The sequence below is a fragment of the Schistocerca americana genome, chromosome 1 (assembly GCF_021461395.2).
Source record: "Schistocerca americana isolate TAMUIC-IGC-003095 chromosome 1, iqSchAmer2.1, whole genome shotgun sequence".
In the NCBI taxonomy this organism is placed as follows: domain Eukaryota; kingdom Metazoa; phylum Arthropoda; class Insecta; order Orthoptera; family Acrididae; genus Schistocerca; species Schistocerca americana.
In genome coordinates this window covers 1,120,349,850-1,120,371,800 of record NC_060119.1, presented here as the reverse complement: position 1 = coordinate 1,120,371,800, position 21,951 = coordinate 1,120,349,850, and positions in this window count along the sequence as shown.

Below are 21,951 nucleotides of genomic sequence, written 5' to 3'. Positions count from 1 at the left end.
ATATCAAGTGGCTTCTACATCTTTACAGATTTTCAACAATTCACATTCTACTATATTTATATCTGGAGGTTCTTTAGGTTTCTGTAAATCTGTTTCTTTTCTTTCATTACATTAAGTAAAGTCTGCCCTAATATAGTGTCATCTGGCGTCTCATTCGGTTTTGTTTCAGTTACGCATTCCGGATTTTGTTTCGAAAATATGTCATTAACTTTTTCGTAACCTCTTTCTGTAAAGGTATAATTATGTTTGTCGACCTCCAAAAACTCATCTATATCTGAATCCGTAGTCTCTCCTTCGTCTGGGCTATCACTAGGTTCTATTTCGTTATCAGATTCGAGCAGGAAAGCAACTTTTAAAACAGTGAGGCAGATTACCACTAGATGTTTCAGCCACTTCGTTTTTCGACTCATTTTCTACACAATGCATATCGTTTGGCCACTCAGGCACTTCAGCTGTATCACTTTGAACGATTTCAGCCTTAACTTCATAATTAGTATAATCGTCATATACTTCGATAACCTTCATTTCCTTTTCCCCTTCATCATTCTCAGGTAATCGTGCGAAATTCATACTAGACCCTTCTGCATTAGAATCACAGAGCACCTTTCCATCAACAATAACTTCACCTGCACTGCTTATAATGTCGTGTTCACTAACGGCCTACTTTACATCCCTTTCACCTATTATTAATTGTGCACATGTCTTTTGTGTGGCGTATTCTACCTTCCTTTCCTCTTCATTCATCATAACCTCCCCCTGATCTACGTCTTTTACCTCATACACATCATTAACAGTACAAATATTCCCCTTTTCACTCGCCTTTTATGGCTCCCTTCCATTCTTTAATAATGTCTTTTCGCACGATTCCGATATTGAGTTATCTTTATTACATAACATACTAACTTTGTTTCCATTTTTACATTCATCTATTACTGAAACCGGCCAACGGAAGTGTCCGATCCCGCCTCTTCTGTTTCTCTCTACGGCAGCCATCTTGTTCTGACGTCTGCCATTTGTGCGCGCTGCCAAGTGCAATGTACGGTGCTCCCGCAAGCGCTGCCCGGAGCATAAACGGTCGCGTGACTTCGCACTGGGAACGCCACTATGCATCACTCCGCGCCCGTCTCCTATAGGCGCGTCCTTAACCTTCCTGCCCTGTGGTTTACATCTTTCTTCCTCGAATCTATTATTTGATATCTTTTCTTTGGGCCCAAAACCGGTCTCCGCGTGAATCCGGCCCGTAACACACGCGGTTTTCAGTTTTCAATTTCGTCTCTATTTTGGAAATTCCGCGCCATGTATCCTCAGCCGCGCGTCGTATAATTTCCTCTACCTCTCGCACGACCTCTTTGAATCGTGTTTACACGAAATCTATCGTTTTCAGGTCGTTCGTTTTGGCCATTGCTTTCTCGCGAATAATTGTTGTTATTATGAGGACTAGATTCGCGGTTCCTTCGCCAGTGATCTTCATCCTCTACCCTTTCCAGAAACGCGGGAAAAACTTCTGTGTGTACTCCCAACATATCGTTTAGAATCCTCAGGCAGTTTCTGCCAAAGAACCCAAACGATCTCGGCTTCAGTTCTCCTAGCCTTCAGATGTATCAGCTTTCTGTACCATGATTCGCAAAACTCTTTCATGGTTTGTCTACCTCTGATATCATACAACCTGGCCATTAGAAACTCACGCCACAACTGGTCTTGTTTTTGGTCTGACCAGTATTCGTCAATAAATTTTTGCTCAAAATTTTCAAAAGACATCTGGTTTGTATCCAGATTCAACCCCCACCTTTTTGCTTCTCCCGTTAATGCACTGATTACAACATTAATTTTTTCCTGGTCAGATAAATATTCAGGAAAGTTCCTTTCGCAGTTCTTTACAAAATTAAGGGGGTGCCATCCATTATGTGTCTTTGCAGGGTCGAATTTTTCCTCGCCCTCTAATATTTTACTGAAGGCGATCCTTTCTGTAAATTGTGTACGTCCTGTTTGTATTTCTCTTTCCAAGTCATACATTTTGCCTTGGATTTGTGAAGTGTTATGGTCACACTTCTTTTCGCAATTAACAATCTGTTTGGTTAGTTCCCTACTTTTTTCTGTTACAGATTGTTTAATCTGTGCAAATTCCGCGTTACATTCTGTTTGTATTTCGGATTTAATACCGAATACCTTCTCGTCCACTTTAGTACAGACTAAGGGTTTTATTTGATCTTGAATTTTAATTACTTCAGTGTCAAATCTATCGTTAATGTCAACAATTTGTCCTTGTACATTGGCAATATTGCCATTGATGACAGTAATTTCGCTTTTAATACTTTTGATTTCATTACTCACTATTCCTATCCTTGAGGTGACTTCTTCAATTTGTTTACAAGTCTGATGCCCTGCATTTCGATTTATTTACTTTGTGCACTAATCTGTTGGTTTTGCTCAACAAGCTGATTATTAATGTTTCGCCCTTGTGCTGCTATTGGTGCATTAATATTGTCACTGTGTGCCGTAATTTGTGCCCTAATATTGTCATTTTCTGCTGCATTTTGTTGTCCCTGTGCTGCAATTTGTGCAGACAACATTTTTAACAATTCTGTCATATCTGAATTCTTTTCACTTTTAGGTTCTACTACGTTTTCGTGTTCAAGTTCTACTTCCCTTTCAGTTTTTGGTGATTCAAACATATCCCGCGATTCATTAACATAACCACTGTCTTCCACAACATCACTCATATTGTCTTGCTTAGTAAGCGCGACACACATGGCTACGATCTGTTTATTGACGTCTGCGTGATAACGTACGTAATTTAACTCGCGCGTAATGCCATCTGTTGGTGTGTTGCCTGAACTGCTCTCGATTGAATTCTGTTCTCGCGTGTTTAGATTTATTTCTAGTTTCCTGTCCATTTTAGCTATTATTAAGTACTGATACCTTTAATTTTCAATTTAAACTGAACTTTCACTATCCGTCCTGTCAACTAATGTACAGGTTCGTGCCGCTGGACGTTTTATGTTCACTCTATGTTTGTAAAATGCTAATTACTTGTAATTTTCTTCGTCTGTAGGTGCAAACTGAACAACGTCCTGTCACGCGGCGCCACGTATAACACTCCAGCCGCTACTGCTATACCATAACTTCGAAGCTGGAGGCAGTTTGCAAAACAGAATTATTATGTTAGAGTAATTATGGTATAACGCAACAGAGCAGTGTTACCCTCTGAGAGGAATTTTATTATGTTGACCGTATTGTACCTAACGGAGGTGGATTATCGGAAGTGAAAGTCAGATTTACGTAAATATTTGAACAGTACGAACAAAATTTTGCCTATCTGCACTGTTCAACTGATAAAGAAAACGGTCGCCAGCCATGATTAACATTCTCGTTTAAGAAAATAGTTATTAGTAATTTTAACGAATAAACACAACCTATTACTTTGTCACACGCGAGTGCAATGAACTCTGACGCATACATATGTTAACGTTAAGGTTGGAACAAACAGCTAGAGCAGCACAAACTATTTGTAAAATTATAATAGATGACGAAACACACTATTACTTTCAGGGCTTGTTCAAACTGAATGGTCTTTATAACATTACTATTAACATTCACTGCAGAATCATTAAGTGGATATAGGTTAAGTCTCTCTCAGTTATATACTTTACTATTTAAAATGAAAGTTGATTGGAATCCACTGAAAGGTTGCTTCACACTATCATTTGAAGAAAGAAATTATGATTTTCATAATTAATGGTCTTTCCGTTACTTGTTACTCACAAGGGAACTTCCCCATCGCATCCCCCTCAGATTTAGTTATAAGTTGGCACAGTGGATAGGCCTTGAAAAACTGAACACAGATCAATCGAGAAAACAGGAAGAAGTTGTGTGGAACTATGAAAAAAATAAGCAAAATATTCAAACTGAGTAGTCCATGCACAAGATAAGCAACTTCATGTACAGTAAAGACTCAGGAGCGCTGTGGCCCCGTGGTTAGCGGAGCAGCTGCGGAATGAGAGGTCCTTGGTTCAAGTCTTCCTTCAAGTGAAAAATTTACTTTTTTTCGCAAAGTTATGATCTGTCCGTTCGTTCATTGACGTCTCTGTTCACTGTAATAAGTTTAGTGTCTGTGTTTTGCGACCGCACCGCAAAACCGTGCGATTAGTAGACGAAAGGACGTGCCTCTCCAATGGGAGCCGATAACATTTGATAGCAAGGTCATAAGTCAACCGATTCCTCCACAGGAAAAGACGTCTGATATATTCTATACGACACTGGTGACGGTATGTGCGTCACATAATTGTCTGAAAATAAAAAATTAAAACATTCATATGAGGGAGAATTTGAACCAAGGACCTTTCGTTCTGCAGTTGGTCACACTAACCACGAGACCACAGCTCTCCTGCAACGAAGGTATCCTTGATGTTGCTTATGTTGCACATGGACAACTAAGTTTGTATGTTTTGCTTATTTTTTTCATAGTTCCACACAACTTCTTCCTGTTTTCTAGATTGATCTGTGTTCAGTTTTTCAAGACCTACCCACTGTGCCAACTTATAACTAAATCTGAGGGGAGTGCGATGGGGAGGTTCCCTTGTTAGCATTAACACAATAGACAAACTGTGGATCCAGTTATACTATTAATATTCACTTCCAATACACAAGACAGATAAACACTTAGCAATCATGAACATATAATTTCCTACTATTGCAGTTTTCCACTTTTACTACAGTGAGACACAAAATTAACATATATGTAAGATACTGACTCACCTTCTGCGATTTACAACAGGCAGTAATGTGATCATTTACTAAGCGAAACTTTATAAGCCTCAGTCTTAAGAACTTTTACTTTGAAGTTGGCAACATCACATTAATAAGCAGTTTTACTAGTAAAATTATTTTCAGCAAGCATCATTAACTTTAACTCACTCTCTTGCCACACTAACTTTAACTTTCTCTTTACTATGTTCAAGAGGCATTAATTAGCATAACATTGGTCATAAATGTTCTTTCAGTAAGGACACTCGGTAATTACTTTAGTTCAAACGGAAAGGAACCTGAGAGGTGTTATGATTAGGAAAAAATTAAGGTAGGTACATAAATTCAGGTATAAATTACCTTATATTTGTGCACCCTAAAACATCCAGTAAGCTGATCCTTCACTGTACATCATTATAGTATTACGTTACAGTGATTGCGCAACGTGGTGGCAACTGCATGTTGGTAGGTGGATTCGCAGGCAGAACTGCTGGACTCTGGCCCTTCTTGGTGGCGATGATGAATACCAAATCCAGAATCGTTCCAGCTATTTATCCATCCATCCGAGGCATTGGAAAGTAGCAGAAAAAGCCTCTCTCGGAACCAGCACTATGCAACTTTTGCATGGCAGTTCACAGTTTGGTAGCTCGCCCCCGACTCGTGCTCGTCCCCGACAGACTCTTATTCCACCTTTTCTACACAGGCCAACCACAATTTGCGCGCGCTACACAGTTCCGTTCCCGAGGGGAACCACTACACCGTTTACATACAAGCTAACTAAGAACCCTAAGTGAGGATCAGCAATTTACATAACAGCAAACATACATTTTAAAAAAGACAGAATATTTGCACATATTGACATTTCTACCAAAAATTATTCACACAAAATTATAATTATATAGAGTAAGTTCTGTTCTCTCCAAATGGTACAAAGAATTTAAATGACAGATACGCTACACAGCATACAATCAAATCATGACATGAAAGTTTTAACAAAGAAAGGAGTATACAATTTTGTGTTCTCTATTCTATCAAACATACTTACAGAAGCTCAATGATGTAACATTAAATGAAACAAAAGCAAAATAAATCAGTAGAGCAATAGAGCTATGGTGTTACAAGCCTTATTGATTGGACCGATGACCAAGCAGTTTGGACCCTTACCCCCTCCCCCCCCCCTTTTAAACCAACCAAACAACCAACCTAATTGATTTTCTCTCCATCCCCAGTGTTTCCTTAGCTGAAATATCTATAGCTCTTTTTATAGTCAGCCATTTTTACTCTATGTCTTTACTGTCTCGCACTGTTCCTTGTTCTTGTTCTAGCGCCTGGGAAACTTTCACACAGTACAATTCGTAAGTTCTGTTACTTGCAGAGCTGCAATATTGTACCGTTCTTTCCTAGCATATCTTTTTTTCTGAGCATTTGATATCCTTGCTCTTACCTTGGCCATTACAAGAAAATGATCTGAATCCACGTTAGGGACGCGAAATGTTCGAACATCCAACAAGTAAGATTTATGCCTCTGGTCTATTAGTAGACGATCAATTTGATTGATGAGTCCACCATCAGTTGACTTCCATGTGCCCTTGTGTGTCTCCTTATGGGGAAACCTGGTGGATGTCACTATCATATTGCAGGAGGCTGTGAAGATGATCAGTGTTATTCGATTATCATTAGTGGATCTATGTCTACTATGGGCTCCAATTAAAGGTTGAAACATGTCTCCTCTTCGAAGTTACATTAAAATCATCTAGCACGATCTTGAAGTCATTCCTTTGACACTTATCATAAGATTTTTCAAGGGCATCATATAAATCATCTTTTAGGTCTTCAATAGATTCTTCTGTTGGTGCATGTCCATTAATTATATTATAATTAAAGAATCTCCCTTTAATTCTAATTACTCATAGCCTTGGATTCATGGGTGTAAAATTCATTTCCGAATGTTTCACATCTTTAAGAACAAGGAAATCTCTACCAAACTCTCTCTGTTATCATCACAGCTATAGAACACAGTGCCCACTTTCTCTTCTAATACCCCACTCCCTGTCCATAGCATTTATTGGATGGCAATAAAGCTCTCCTTGAGCTTCCCCTGCTGGTCTAATAATTTCTTTGCAAAGCCTGAGCTATATAAAGATCGAACATTCCTGGTACAAAATCTAAGATCAGTTTTCAACTTTTTAACCATTTGTTGTTCTAGATCCGTGCCATGTCGTCGTCTATTAATCCATCTAGCTTCTGATTTTTGAGCTTTCGTAACTTTACTTTTTTCTACAGTAATAGAGTGTTAGCCTCGGGCCCATGATCAACAGTTACCTCTCCATGTCCGTCGGAGTGACGAAATTTGGGACCATATTTATATCTCGAATGATTTTGTCACACACTGTATCCATTCAATTTCATAGGCTTTCGGTCGCGCATATTCGTTTGGCTTTCGGTATGCATGTGCCTTTCTATATCGGCTATCTCAAAACCTTCGAATACGCCAGAAAGGTAACAAACATCTCGCATGAAAACTTCCGCGGCAGGGACATATAAGGACGTCCGAGCCGCAGCACTGTCTAAGGCAGACCGTGTCTATGACCTCTTCTCGTACACTCATTATGTATATTGCCATACTGGGAATAACACAGTCACTGCAGTCGTATTTATCAGCCGACACCGGACAAACAACTTTCAAGTAAAACGTCTCCTCTGTACAGGAACAGACACACAACAAATAAAGTTTTCCATCACCTCGGTTCCGAGAGTTCTGAGACCTGTACAGAAAATTGGGACAGAAATCGGCATAAACATCATTTCTGCCCCTTTTTTTGCTCATGAAAATCACACACTGCATGTTGTACCACAATACAGCGAGACCTTCAGAGGTGGTGGTCCATATTGCTGAACACACCGTTATCTCTAACACCCAGTAGCCCGTTCTCTTGCATTGAAGCATGCCTGTACTCGCCGTGGCATACTATTCACAAGTTCCTCAAGGTACTGTTAGTCCATATTGTCCCACTCCGCAATGGCGATTCGGCGTAGATCCCACAGAGTGGTTGGTGGCTCACGTCGTCCATAAACAGCCCTTTTCAATCTATCCCAGGCATGTTCGATACGGTTCATGTCTGGAGAACATGCTGGCCACTCTAGTCGAGCGATGTCGTTATCTTGAAGCAAGCCATTCACAAGATGCCCACGATGGGGGCGCGAATTGTCGCCCATGAAGACGATGCTGCCAATATGTTTGCACTATCGGTCGGAGGATGGCATTCGCGTATTGTACAGCTGTTACGGCACCTTCCATGACAACCATCGGCGTAAGTCGGCCCCACGTAATACCACCCCAACACAGCAGGGAAGCTCCACCTTGCTGCACTCGCTGGACAGTGTGTTTAAGGCGTTTAGTCCGACTGGGTTGCCTCCAATCCCATCTCCGACGATTGTCTGGTTGAAGACATATGCGACACTAATCGATGAAGAAAACGTGATGCCAATCCTGAGCGGTCCATTCGACATGTTGTTGGGCCCATCTGTACCGCCCTCCATGGTCCCGTGGTTGCAATGATGGACCTCGCCATGGACGTCTGGAGTAAAGTTTCGCATCATGCACCCTATTGCGCACTGTATGAGTCGTAAAACGACGTCCTGTAACTACACAAAAAGCATTATTCAACATGGTGGCGTTTCTGTCAGGGTTCCTCCGAGCCATAATCCGTAGGTAGCCGTCATCCACGGCAGTAGTAGCCCTTGGGCGGCCTGCGCGAGGCATGTCATCGACAGTTAATGTCTCCCTGTAACTCCTCCATGTCCGTACAACATCGCTTTGGTTTACTCCGAGACGTCTGGACACTTCCCTTGTTGAGAACCCTTCGTGGCACATAGTAGCAACGCGGACGCGATCAAACCGCGGTACTGACCGCCTAGGCACAATTGAACTACAGGTAAGAGAAGCCGTGTACCTCCTTCCTGGTGAAATGACTGGAACTGATCAGCTGTCGTAGTCCCTCCATCTAATAGGCGCTGCTCATGCAGTTGTTTACATTTTTGGGCGGGTTTAGTGATATCCCTGAACAGTCAAAGAGACTGTATCTGTGATACTATATCCACAGTCAACGTCTATCTTCAGGAGTTCTGGTAACTGGGGTGATGCAAAACTTTTCTTGATATGTGTACATAATGGATGCACGAGAACAGCCTGTAGACACTTGGATGGCGACATGTGCAAGATTGGGTTTGGTCTGAGTCGTGCGCGTCGTGCTTGGATAGCCAAATGTAATCGTAAGATGACTGCTCGCTATAAACGGAAAATCCGGATTAGAGCCCCAGTCCGTCACAAATTTTCGTTGTCGTCATTTCATTATACGGCTGATGGTAGTCCATATTCGCAGTTGCGAATACACTCCACATATAAAGGGATTTTGTGTTCTTAGCTCTTCACGATACTGCCTTAATACAAGGAGCGATCAAAAGTTTTCTGATCGAGGGCGTTGCTGCAACGTATAAGCAGTGTATCGCGACTCCAATGCGTGTATATAAGCATCGACATCTAGGCAAAGGAGTAGTGTGCCATTTGCGTTGTTCCAATGAGGGTGCGGTAAATGGGGAGACGTGAGGTATGGCGATGTTGTTACCAAATTCGTCCAACGTGCTATTAGTATATTCTTGGTTGCTAAGGACAAACACCGGTAGACATCCATCAGAAAATGAGGAACGTGTATGGGCAATATGTCTGTCGAAAACCAGCTGTGACAAGGAATGCTACTGATTCATGATAACGAACATTCTTGTATCGCAAATGCCCACTCAAGTGTGGGACATTCGAGCACCCACCCCATAGTCCCGACGTCTCCTCACGCTATCATCACGCCTTCGGTCCCTTAAAAAAGACCTTGAAAGGTCTACGGTTCCAATAGGACATGAAGTGCAGCAGGCAGTTACAGAGTTCTTCACGCGGCGTGACACGTTATTTTACCAAACGGATACATTCCACCTGGTGCTGCTGTCGATGGTTGCCTTAGTGTGCTGGGCGATTTTGCCTGATTGGCATACTGATTTTGGACTGTATGGCCTTCGAATGGAAACTTTTCGTTCTGCCCTTATATCTATAGAATACGTACTTGGTTCATATTTTCCGTAGTATCAATGGATGGCAGTAACCAGCACATTTAAGAATAAAGCTACGGGTTAATATGGTTATTCTCCCTCCCCTCTCCCACCTACTTTCCTTGTGATTTTTTGTAAAAAAATGACTTATGTACATACTTTGGAAATTAGAGAAACGACCTTGACTCTCTGGATAGTGTTCTACTGTCATTATGATTTGTGAAACTATAAATGGTTTTCAAAAATGTAATGCCCAATCTGACAGATATTAAACCCAGCCACCAGTACATGTTGTTGTTGTGGTCTTCAGCCCAGAGACTGGTTTGATGCAGCTCTCCATGCTACTCTATCCTGTGCAAGCTTCTTCATCTCCCAGTACCTACTGCAACCTACATCCTTCTGAATCTGCTTAGTGTATTGATCTCTTGGTCTCCCTCTATGATTTTTACCCCCCACGCTGCCCTCCAATGCTAAATTTGTAATCCCTTGATGCCTCAAAACATGTCCTACCAACCGATCCCTTCTTCTAGTCAAGTTGTGCCACAAACTTCTCTTCTCCCCAATCCTATTCAATACCTCCTCATTAGTTACGTGATCTACCCACCTTATCTTCAGCATTCTTCTGTAGCACCACATTTCGAAAGCTTCTATTCTCTTCTTGTCCAAACTGGTTATCGTCCATGTTTCACTTCCATACATGGCTACACTCCATACAAATACTTTCAGAAACGACTTCCTGACACTTAAATCTATACTCGATGTTAACAAATTTCTCTTCTTCAGAAACGATTTCCTTGTCATTGCCAGTCTACATTTTATATCCTCTCTACTTCGACCATCATCAGTTATTTTACTCCCTAAATAGCAAAACTCCTTTACTACTTTAAGTGTCTCGTTTCCTAATCTAATCCCCTCAGCATCACCCGATTTAATTTGACTACATTCCATTATCCTCGTTTTGCTTTTGTTGATGTTCATCTTATATCCTCCTTTCAAGACACTGTCCATTCCGTTCAACTGCTCTTCCAAGTCCTTTGCTGTCTCTGACAGAATTACAATGTCATCGGCAAACCTCAAAGTTTTTACTTCTTCTCCATGGATTTTAATACCTACTCCGAATTTTTCTTTTGTTTCCTTTACTGCTTGCTCAATATACAGATTGAATAACATCGGGGAGAGGCTACAACACTGTCTCACTCCCTTCCCAACCACTGCTTCCCTTTCATGCCCCTTTCATGCTTCCCTTTCATGCCCCTCGACCAGTACATACATTTCGTTAAACATGCAGGCGTTGGAAACGCAAATTGAGCGAGCATTAAGAATGAGTAAGTACGACCATGGCGAAGGAGATATAAAAAGTAACTTCTTCAATCGTCGTTACGCTTAAGATGATATGCGCAGGCGGCGTTGTGACTTCACATGGATCCAATAAACAGCATGTAGTGCTGTAGTCCCAGTTTAACGGCCGCAGTATGTAACATGGAGCGCTACGCATGGAGAGAAGCGAAAGATATGCAACTTCTTTGTGCTGCAGCTGAAATCACTGCTCGAAGATTTCAAGGAATAAACGGCGGAAGTCTGGCTGCAGGAAGATGTCCACATGATCGTACATTTACTGGTAGGCACGACTGACTGGGCGATACTGTCACATGGATGGTATGCAGGTACAGTGCTGGCAAACCACGACGGTACATGCGCCTACTTCTGAAGAAGACATGCTGCTACACTTTGAGAAATGGCCCGCGCAAGTACACGGGCAACTGCCTATGAGTTTGGTGTTCACGGAATGTGTAGTGCGAACAGCAACTTTAGCCTTTCATTCTTACCAGAGCACAAGTCCTGGGCTGACTTATTTGCTGGTTTCTCCATCTACATCTACATATACATCTACATCCATACTCCGCAAGCCACCTGACGGTATGTGGCGCAGGGTACCTTGAGCACCTCTATCGGTTCTCCCTTCTATTCCAGTCTCGTATTGTTCGTGGAAAGTAGGATTGTCGGTATGCCTCTGTGTGGGCTATAATCTCTCTGATTTTATCCTCATGGTCTCTTCACGAAATATACGTAGGAGGGAGCAGTATACTGCTTGACTCTTCGGTGAAGGTATGTTCTCGAAACTTTGACAAAAGCCCGTACCGAGCTACTGAGCGTCTCTCCTGCAGAGTCTTCCACTGGAGTTTATCTATCATCTCCGTAACGCTTTCGCGATTACTAAATGATCCAGTAACGAAGCGTGCTGCTCTCCGTTGGATCTTCTCTATCACTTCTATCAACCCTATCTGGTACGGATACCACACTGCTGAGCAGTATTCAAGCAGTGGGCGAACAAGCGTACTGTAACCTACTTCCTTTGTTTTCGGATTGCATTTCCTTAGGATTCTTCCAATGAATCTCAGTCTGGCATCTGCTTTACCGACGATCAACATTATGTGATCATTCCATTTTAAATCACTCCTAATGCGTACTCCCAGATAATTTATGGTATTAACTGCTTCCAGTTGCTGACCTGCTATTTTGTAGAAAAATGATAAAGAATCTATCTTTCTGTGTATTCGCAGCACATTACACTTGTCTACATTCAGATTCAATTGCCATTCCCTGCACCATGCGTCAATTCGCTGCAGATCCTCCTGCATTTCAGTACAATTTTCCATTGTTACAACCTCTCGATACACCACAGCATCATCCGCAAAAAGCCTCAGTGAACTTCCGATGTCATCCACAAGGTCATTTATGTATATTGTGAATAGCAACGGTCCTATGACACTCCCCTGCGGCACACCTGAAATCACTCTTACTTCGGAAGACTTCTCTCCAATGAGAATGACATGCTGCGTCCTGTTATCTAGGAACTCCTCAATCCAATCACACAATTGGTCTGATAGTCCATATGCTCTTACTTTGTTCATTAAACGACTGTGGGGAACTGTATCGAACGCCTTGCGGAAGTCAAGAAACACGGCATCTACCTGTGAACCCGTGTCTATGGCCCTCTGAGTCTCGTGGACGAATAGCGCGAGCTGGGTTTCACATGACCGTCTTTTTCGAAACCCATGCTGATTCCTACAGAGTAGATTTCTTGTCTCTAGAAAAGTCATTATACTCGAACACAATACGTGTTCCAAAATTCTACAACTGATCGACGTTAGAGATATAGGTCTATAGTTCTGTACATCTGCTCGACGTCCCTTCTTGAAAACGGGGATGACCTGTGCCCTTTTCCAATCCATTGGAACGCTACGCTCTTCTAGAGACCTACGGTACACCGCTGCAAGAAGGGGGGCAAGTTCCTTCGCGTACTCTGTGTAAAATTGAACTGGTATCCCATCAGGTCCAGAGGCCTTTCCTCTTTTGAGCGATTTTGTTTCTCTATCCCTCTGTTGTCTATTTCGATATCTACCATTTTGTCATCTGTGCGACAATCTAGAGAAGGAACTACAGTGCAATCTTCCTCTGTGAAACAACTTTGGAAAAAGACATTTAGTATTTCGGCCTTTAGTCTGTCATACTCTGTTTCAGTACCATTTTGGTCACAGAGTGTCTGGACATTTTGTTTTGACCCACTTACCGCTTTGACATAAGACCAAAATTTCTTAGGATTTTCTGCCAAGTCAGTACATAGAACTTTACTTTCGAATTCATTGAACGCCTCTCGCATAGCCCTCCGATTTTTCATCGGACAAGGGATGTCCTGCGCTGTAGTTAACGGTTTTCATTTATTGTAAAATTCGTGAGAACGATAATGGACTGAAACAGGCTAATGAAGTTTCTAAAGCCGTTTTGTTTACGGACGCGGCTCGATTTGCTCGGAAAGGTATCTGATGAAAATCCACGTACTGTAGTTATGCGAGGTCATCAGAGATAATTTGCAGTAAATATGCGAACCGGTATAGTAGACGACTACCTGCTTAGGAACATATTGCCTCTTGAAATCAGGTAGTTAATATGCAGAATGAGATTTTCACTCTCCAGCGGAGTGTCTGATATGAAACTTCCTGGCAGATTAAAACAATGTGCCGGACCAAGACTCGAACCCGGGACCTTTGCCTTTCTCGGGCAAGTGCTCTACCATCTCAGCTACGCAAGCACGAATCACGCTCCGTCCTCACAGCTTTACTTCCGCCAGTACCTCGTCTCCTACTTTCCAAACTTCACAGAAGCTCTTCTTTCTTCCAGGAGTGCTAGTTTGCGAGGTTCGCAGGAGAGCTTCTGTGAAGTTTGGAAAGTAGGAGACGAGGTACTGGCGGAAGTAAAGCTGTGAGGACGGGGCGTGAGTCGTGCTTGGGTAGCTCAGATGGTAGAGCACTTGCCCGCGAAAGGCAAAGGTCCCGAGTTCGAGTCTCGGTCCGGCACACAGTTTTAATCTACTAATTAGTTTCAGTTAATATGCAGGCTGTTCTTGAAAGAGTACCTACCGATGTTATTGTAGGAAGTATTCTTGCTTATCAAAGCGAGGGTGTGGTTCTAGCATGACGGGGCCTGTCGCACTTCGGAGCATTAATCCGTTCTTTCGGCAGTCGGTGGATCGTTCAGGGATGACCTGCACGTAGACCTGCAAATCGCTGGACATCATGTCCGCCCCGGTAGCTGAGTGGTCAGCGTGACAGACTGTCAATCCTAAGGGCCCGGGTTCGATTCCCGGCTGGGTCGGAAATTTTCTCCGCTCAGGGACTGGGTGTTGTGTTGTCCTAATCATCATCATTTCATCCCCATCGACGAGCAGGTCGCCGAAGTGGCGTCAAATCGAAAGACCTGTACCAGGCGAACGGTCTACCCGACGGGAGGCCCTAGCCACACGACATTTCCATTGCTGGGCATCATCCCATTATAATTCTTCCTCTGGAGCTGCATGTGTCTTTTACCCCTGTCGACTCAGAGGAGGAATTTATTGCAACACTTTTTGCAGTGGTTACAAACATATATTACAGGCTAATCATTTTTCATCGGACAAGGGATGTCCTGCGCTGTAGTTAATGGTTATCATTTATTGTAAAATTCGTGAGAACGAATCAGCAATGGCAAAAATGAGTTGTCCCATCAAGTTTCGACGATTGATGGGACATGTTCTTGATCCACACACAGTGATGCACCTCATCTTTGGAAAATAGCTATAAACCTACGTGTCTGGGACGCTGACAGACTACTTTGTAAATGTGGAGGTGTCTGACTACGCTTCACATCTCCTTGCACATTTTTTTCAGACCATAAATGTGAGTCAAATTTCGGTAAGTTTGTGGTTGTGATGTTTTGACAGGGAACCAGGTGCCTTCAAAGTTATAATGCCTGCAAACAACAGATGTATTGTATGTGTCTGTGAGATAAGCATGTTTTGGGTAGTTTATGTCGCAAACCACAAGTGGCCAAGCGAAGCAGTATTCATCTTGCTCATCTAAATTCTGGAGATAAATTATGCCTGTTTAGCGGCAATATCTGGAGGAAGAGGGTTGAAATTGGACCCCACGTTAACTGGAATTAAAACATGCGAGTATAAATCGAATGCCTTACATGACCCTCTTTTCTACAATTCAGAAAAATTGCTCAGTATGATGCTCTCAATAAATCATATTAGCAAATGGCTCACCACACGATATCACATACCCTTTCCTCATAAATTTTGGCGATTCTTGTCTCTCTGGCAGTACACTTTTTTTTGGGGGGGGGGGGATGCGACAGCTCACTATCCCTGGAAGCATTGATAATCAAAGAGTAGTTTAATGCAAAAATGGCTCAAATGGCTCTGAGCACTATGGGACTCAACATCTTAGGTCATAAGTCCCCTAGAAGTTAGAACTACTTAAACCAAACTAACCTAAGGACACCACACACACCCATGCCCGAGTCAGGATTCGAACCTGCGACCGTAGCAGCCTCGCGGTTCCGGACTGCAGCGCCAGAACCGCACGGCCACCGCGGCCGGCAGTTTAATGCGGCTGGGTGATTTACTTAGTTTTCATTAACAAGATGAGCTTCATCACTCCTACTGCTAATAGACCTAGGACGTTGTCACAGTGATCTTTCACAAGTAAACACCATAAATGTGATGTTCCAGGATGGGGTGATGGGGTTGGATGTGGTGGTGACCGCAGGAAAACTGCTGAGTCGACACTCTGGGCCTTTGTGCTTGTGGCAAACATTTCGACGATCCAGGCTGGGGTGAGGATGATGATGATTATGGGCACATCATCAGCCTGGATTGTGGCAATAGGGTTAACAAATGGTGGCTACAGTGAGCGTGATGACCCATGCTGTGGTGCTTGCAGACACCAGTTCGAGGGTCCACTCTGGGGTGACGAGAACATCGGCATCAGTGGTGTGGTCAGTCTGCCTCCAGACGACTCCAGTACTTCTGCGAAGGAGGAAGTGAGATCCGTGAATATCACGCAGACACACATGTAATAGATATGTAATAGATATACACATGCACCAATAAAGATACAATTCCTGATACTTACGTCGTGTTTCAAATGGCTCTAAGCACTATGGGACTTAACATCGGAGGTCATCAGTCCCCTAGACTTAGAACCATTTAAACCTAACTAACCTAAGGACATCACACATATCCATGCCCGAGGCAGGATTCGAACCTGCGACCGTATTAGCAGCGCGGTTCAGGATTGAAACGCCTAGAACAGCTCGGCCACAGCGGCCGGCTGTCGTGTTTCAGAAAGTGGTTTTAACCACATCTGATTTCTGTCATTTGGCATATTATTGGGTAGATATTCAGATATTTTCGCATTCAATGAACCGCCTACATTAATGGCTATGTTGTAATCAAGAGCACCAAAAGAAAAAAAATACACAATGTAAGCACTCTATGTAAGAGCAAATTATTATTAGTAGAATAAGTAGTATTAGTTGTGTATCCACTTCTCAACGATCAAGTCTGGCTAAAGAATGGTGCCATGGCCTATGGTAGCTTGGCTCTAAAATAAAAACACACACCATAAGCACTTTATCCAAGTGTAAACTATTATTGGTAGATTTAAGTAGTAATACTCACGTATCTGCTCCCCAATGATCAGTGAGATCCCCACTAACTCTGCGGCAGTTTGATTTTCGCAGCAGCTACTCAAAAAAATAGGAGCGCATAAGCACTGCATGCAAACGTGGGAGAAAAAGTGGAGACACACACACGTAAAATAGGAATACTTACGTTCACCTTCCTGCCAGTCACCCATTAGGAAAGCCGTATATTCATCGTCAAGCTGTATTGATTTCATATTACTGTCTTGCTCACACATATGTATGAGGGAATTCTGATCACCAAGGGAAAAATCATTTTATATGTATAGTCCGCAGTATTTTTTAAAGGCAAACACATAAATATGTACACTTACGTTCCCGGACGAAATCAGTAGTTTGTTCATCAAACAGCAGTGACTTGTATTTTCGTTACTCGACAAACAAATGCGCCAGTCGACGATGACAATCTGACTGAAGACGACGTGCTCATATCGTATGATTTAGGTCCAGCATCACTATGCATGTCCCAACCTGTTTTCGCTGATGTTGCAATCGTTAACTTGCGCATAGCACATTTACATTATTTCGACCGAGCGAGGTGGCGCAGTGGTTAGACACTGGACTCGCATTCGGGAGGACGACGCTTCAATCCCGCGTCCGGCCATCCTGGTTTAGGTTTTCCGTGATTTCCCTAAATCACTCCAGGCAAATGCCGGGATGGTTCCTCTGAAAGGGCACGGCCGACTTCCTTCCCCATTCTTCCCTAATCCGAGCTTGTGCTCCGTCTCTAATGAGCTCGCTTTCGTCAGGTCATTAAACACCAATCTCCTCCTTCTCTGTTAGGATGGAGCAAGGAGAAAAGAGTTCGCTTCCCACATGAGGTGTGTACATCAATAAACGTATTGGACGTTAGCATTTTATCGTATTGAGAGAGCCCACACTGGAATATGGCAGCAGGCTGCCATAGATTTCTTCCATTTTCAGCGTCGCTTAGAAGAAGTTTCTAAACATGTTACCCCTGACATATGTTAAATATTTACCAGACGTCTAAAAGTAAAGAGGTCGTGAAAAATATGAAGTGAATAAATGCAGAGCTCTTTCTTCTTTAAAAAAATATTTATTGATAATCCAACTTAAAAGTATTTGTACATTTCCTGAAGCACGCATATAACTGCTGCAGTTGTATCAGATTAAAAAGGCTCAGTCAACATACCGGGGTCAGACCAGTGCTATGCAATTGATTAATACAACATGTTTATTTGCAGTGATGCACTGTCAACGGATCCACATTTGCTACTCTAAGTAAAAATCATTTTGTTCATATTTGCAGTGATGCACTGTCAACGGATCCACATTTGCTACTCTAAGTAAAAATCATTTTGTTCATAATTCGCCGTTGCTACATCCGAATTAGATCGTCATTGAAGGGTGCGTTTTTGTGATAATATAACGAAAGCACCTATTTGATGCAATATATCCCTATGACTCGAATAGTAACCTATTTGGTTCAAACGGCTCTAAGCACTATGGGACTTAACATCTGAAGTCATCAGTCCCTTAGACTTAGAACTACGTAAACCTAACTTACCTAAGGACATCACACACATTCATGCCCGAGGCAGGATTCGAAACTGCGACCGTAGCAGCAGCGCATTTCCGGACTGAAGCTCCTAGAACCGCTCGGCCACAGCGCCCGGCTAATCTATTTGATTCATCTTAAATGATACTTTCGTAGACGAGGCGCTGTCGGAGCTCCTGCTCCTCTAACGATGCTTGGGAAGCAGGAAAGGATGATCCTCGTCTTCCAGCCTCTTACACATCCTTTTAGCGGTAACACAGACGAGCACAATATAGTGTAATTGAACTAGAAGTTTGTAACTGAATGTACGTCTAGTTTAGACATATCCATGCTGGCTAGGACTTAAAGGGCAATGGTGTAGGGTGGGCATTAGCAGGCTTCGACTGTATAGTTCATTGTGTAGGAATCCTACAATGTTATAGCAAGATGATGTGAAAAGACGATTCGGCAATGGATGTAAATTCTTCCAGCTAAGGAGTACTTTAGCATAGAGCCCGCTTCTTCCGCTTCATCACAACACTCATACACTGCTTTCGACAATTCAGGGTCTATGTCGCTGGTAATCTGTACCTGCAGCACCATTTTAAAAAGTAATCTGATGGAGCGGTAGTTAAGAGTTGATATATATCATATCTAATTCATTTATACCCTGCTGTATCTGAGCTCTATGGAGGATGGTCCAAATAATTTCTTTACAATAATGTGTGGACTCAAAAATACTGCATGGTTTCTATTTGGTTTCATGCCTCGGCCAGTGATTCCAATCGGTAGAGCACCTTTCGTTTGCCAAGAAATAGTGAGAATATACTTCTTCGAGGTAAATGTCTAGCGAAGTTTTGCTCCAGAAATTACTGATTTTTTTTTTCTCGAGGTCCGCACACGGAATTCACTTAAGTGGCAATGAAAGTGATGCAGGTTTAACGCACTAGGGAAGACGATAATTCAAATCCTTGTCTGTATCAGTGTTCTTTAGAGAGATGAATACATTCAGTACGTGTTAAGCTGTTTGTTAAACCATGAAAAGCGGTATAGATGGCGTGTAAAATGTTGATCAGACACGCGAATTTTTTAAATTGGTCTGTATACTTACTGAATAATTTACTCACAAGACAAAATTACATGACGCAATCTATTCTACCGTCTACTCCTTCATTCGGTGTGTAACGTGAGATTTTTATCTTTAGAAAAGAAAAAGCACAGCACCTGTGGCAGCAGCTCTTCAAATTACATTTTCTTTGTCGCTTCCTTCAAGATATTTCGTAGTTTTTGAACACGGTACTTGTTCCGAATTATTACGCAGATCTGATTCATTGATAGTTTCGTACCTACTGACCATCTCCCCAATCTTTAGCTACAGATCTTGCATTGAGTGAGTGGTTGTTTATTATTATTACATACACTCTACGTAAAAAGAAAGAAAATGCCGCGTCGCGAAAGAATTATGCGAATTGAACGAAAATCCGTAGAACTGATGTACATCTACATAAAAAAGGTTGCTTTTTCAGAAGAATTGGAAAATTTATTGAACAGAAAAGTTTCACAAATTTAGCAGGTCATTAACGCTTAGGCACACCCCTGGCCTTTATGCAAGCACTTTTTCAGGCTGGCATTGATTGATAGTTGTTGTACGTCCTCCTGAGGGATATCATGCCAAATTCTGTCCAAATGGAGCGTTATATCGTCAGAATCCCAAGCTGGTTGGAGGTCCCGGCCAATAATGCTTCAAAGGTTCTGAACTGAGAAGCGGTCCTGCGACTTTGCTGGCTAAGTTAGGATTTGGCAGGCACAAAGTAAAGCAGTAGAAATTCTCGTCGAATGTGGGCGGGCATTATCTTGCCATGAAGAGCAACAAAAGGGGAAGTAGAATATCGTCAACGTACCGTTGTCATGTAAGGTTGCCGCAAATGACAACCAAAGGGGTCCTGCTATGAGAAGAAATGGCTCCCTAGTTGATCACTCCTGGCTGCCGGTCCGTATGGCGGGAGACAGTCAGCTTGGTATCCCCCCGCTGTCTGGAACTTCTCCAGACACGTCTTCTCTGGTCATCAGGATTCAAATCGAAGCAGATATCATCACTGAAGACAATTCTACTCCAGTCAATGAGATTCCCGGCTGAAGACGTGTCTGGAGACCCCATGGACTTGACAGATTCAACACTTACACACTTTGGTACAGGGGGGGGGGGGATACAGGTATTGATCCAATTGGTCCATACTTACGCTGTTGTTGTGCAAATACTCAACAGGTTCACAGTACGTCACTCATATATGGGTTCCAATGGCACAATCTGTCTTTTCCTCTTCATAATCCTCAATTCATGTCTGTAAGTTTAAGAATACTTGAGTGTTTTAGATATATGTTTGTGTCCTATGAAGTTAATTCTTGCATTGACTCAGCACACATTTCTACACTATATACCCTTTGACCAAGCATGAGAATGTCAATTGGAGTATGAGATGCGTCATGTTCATCCATCATCTTCCTCTCTATATACTCCATCATACCACAAATTTAGTCCCAGTTGGACCATGAACACTGAACTTTAGCACCAACTCGTTTTGTGTTTTCCACTTCTATTATCATGTCGAAGTTACTGTTTGATGAAAAAACCACATTTACATGCTTAGAATCACTTGCAGTCACGTTATAAGTGTTGGTGAAAAGCAATAATCTTGTGGTGCTTGCCTGTGGCTTGAGACATAGTCAAACAACACTAGGTCCTAAAGGGTTGGGAAGACATCGCTGCTGCTAGTGTGGTTTGGGCAGCAATTTTTGAATGTCCTCCTCTGTAACAATAACAACAAACACCTAAGTAAAAACGTAATTTAATTTATCGCAATAGGTAAGGTCATCAGTAAAATACATATGCATGGAAGCAGTATAATGTTAGCGCCGCACCGGAGTGCTGTGACGCATGCATGCAAAAAAACCATATTCTTACATCAAAAAGATCTGACCAATACTTAACGATAGGCTTCCTCCCAGTTGATCGCTGCTGCTGCTACTTGCAGTGCTAGATACTGGAATGAAGTACAGATGCTCGCAGTCGAACTATAAAAATTAAAATTGCTTGAAAGGTAATGGCTGCATTTCCACACCACTGGCCACTCTGAGTTTTCGCGAAACCTGTAGCGCCATTGGTCACAGTGGTGAGGGGCAGGGGCAAATTCCAAGAATCATGTGATTGCCCCTGTGCCAGATGCTGGCGTAAGTGATGCCGGGATAAAGCTGATTTTGATGTCGGTGGTTCCTGAAATGCTTATGTTGATTTCAGAAAATTCCTGGCCTGCATGGCAACTGATCCTCTGCTAATGTTGGAACCACATCCATTGACGAGTAACAAGTGGGATATGTTACAGGAACCTGAGTACACTACAGTCTTAGCAAAAACAGTACTAGTATATGTATTCCACTGTCAGAGGTATCAGAAAGATAGTCGCTTATAATTTTCGATTTAGTTGTTTACAGACTAGGGTCCCTTACCTCAAATTCATACATTTTACCATTCTCCATCCCTATCTGAAAGTTTGTAACATTGTCGCAGAATTCTCTACCGAAATGGTATT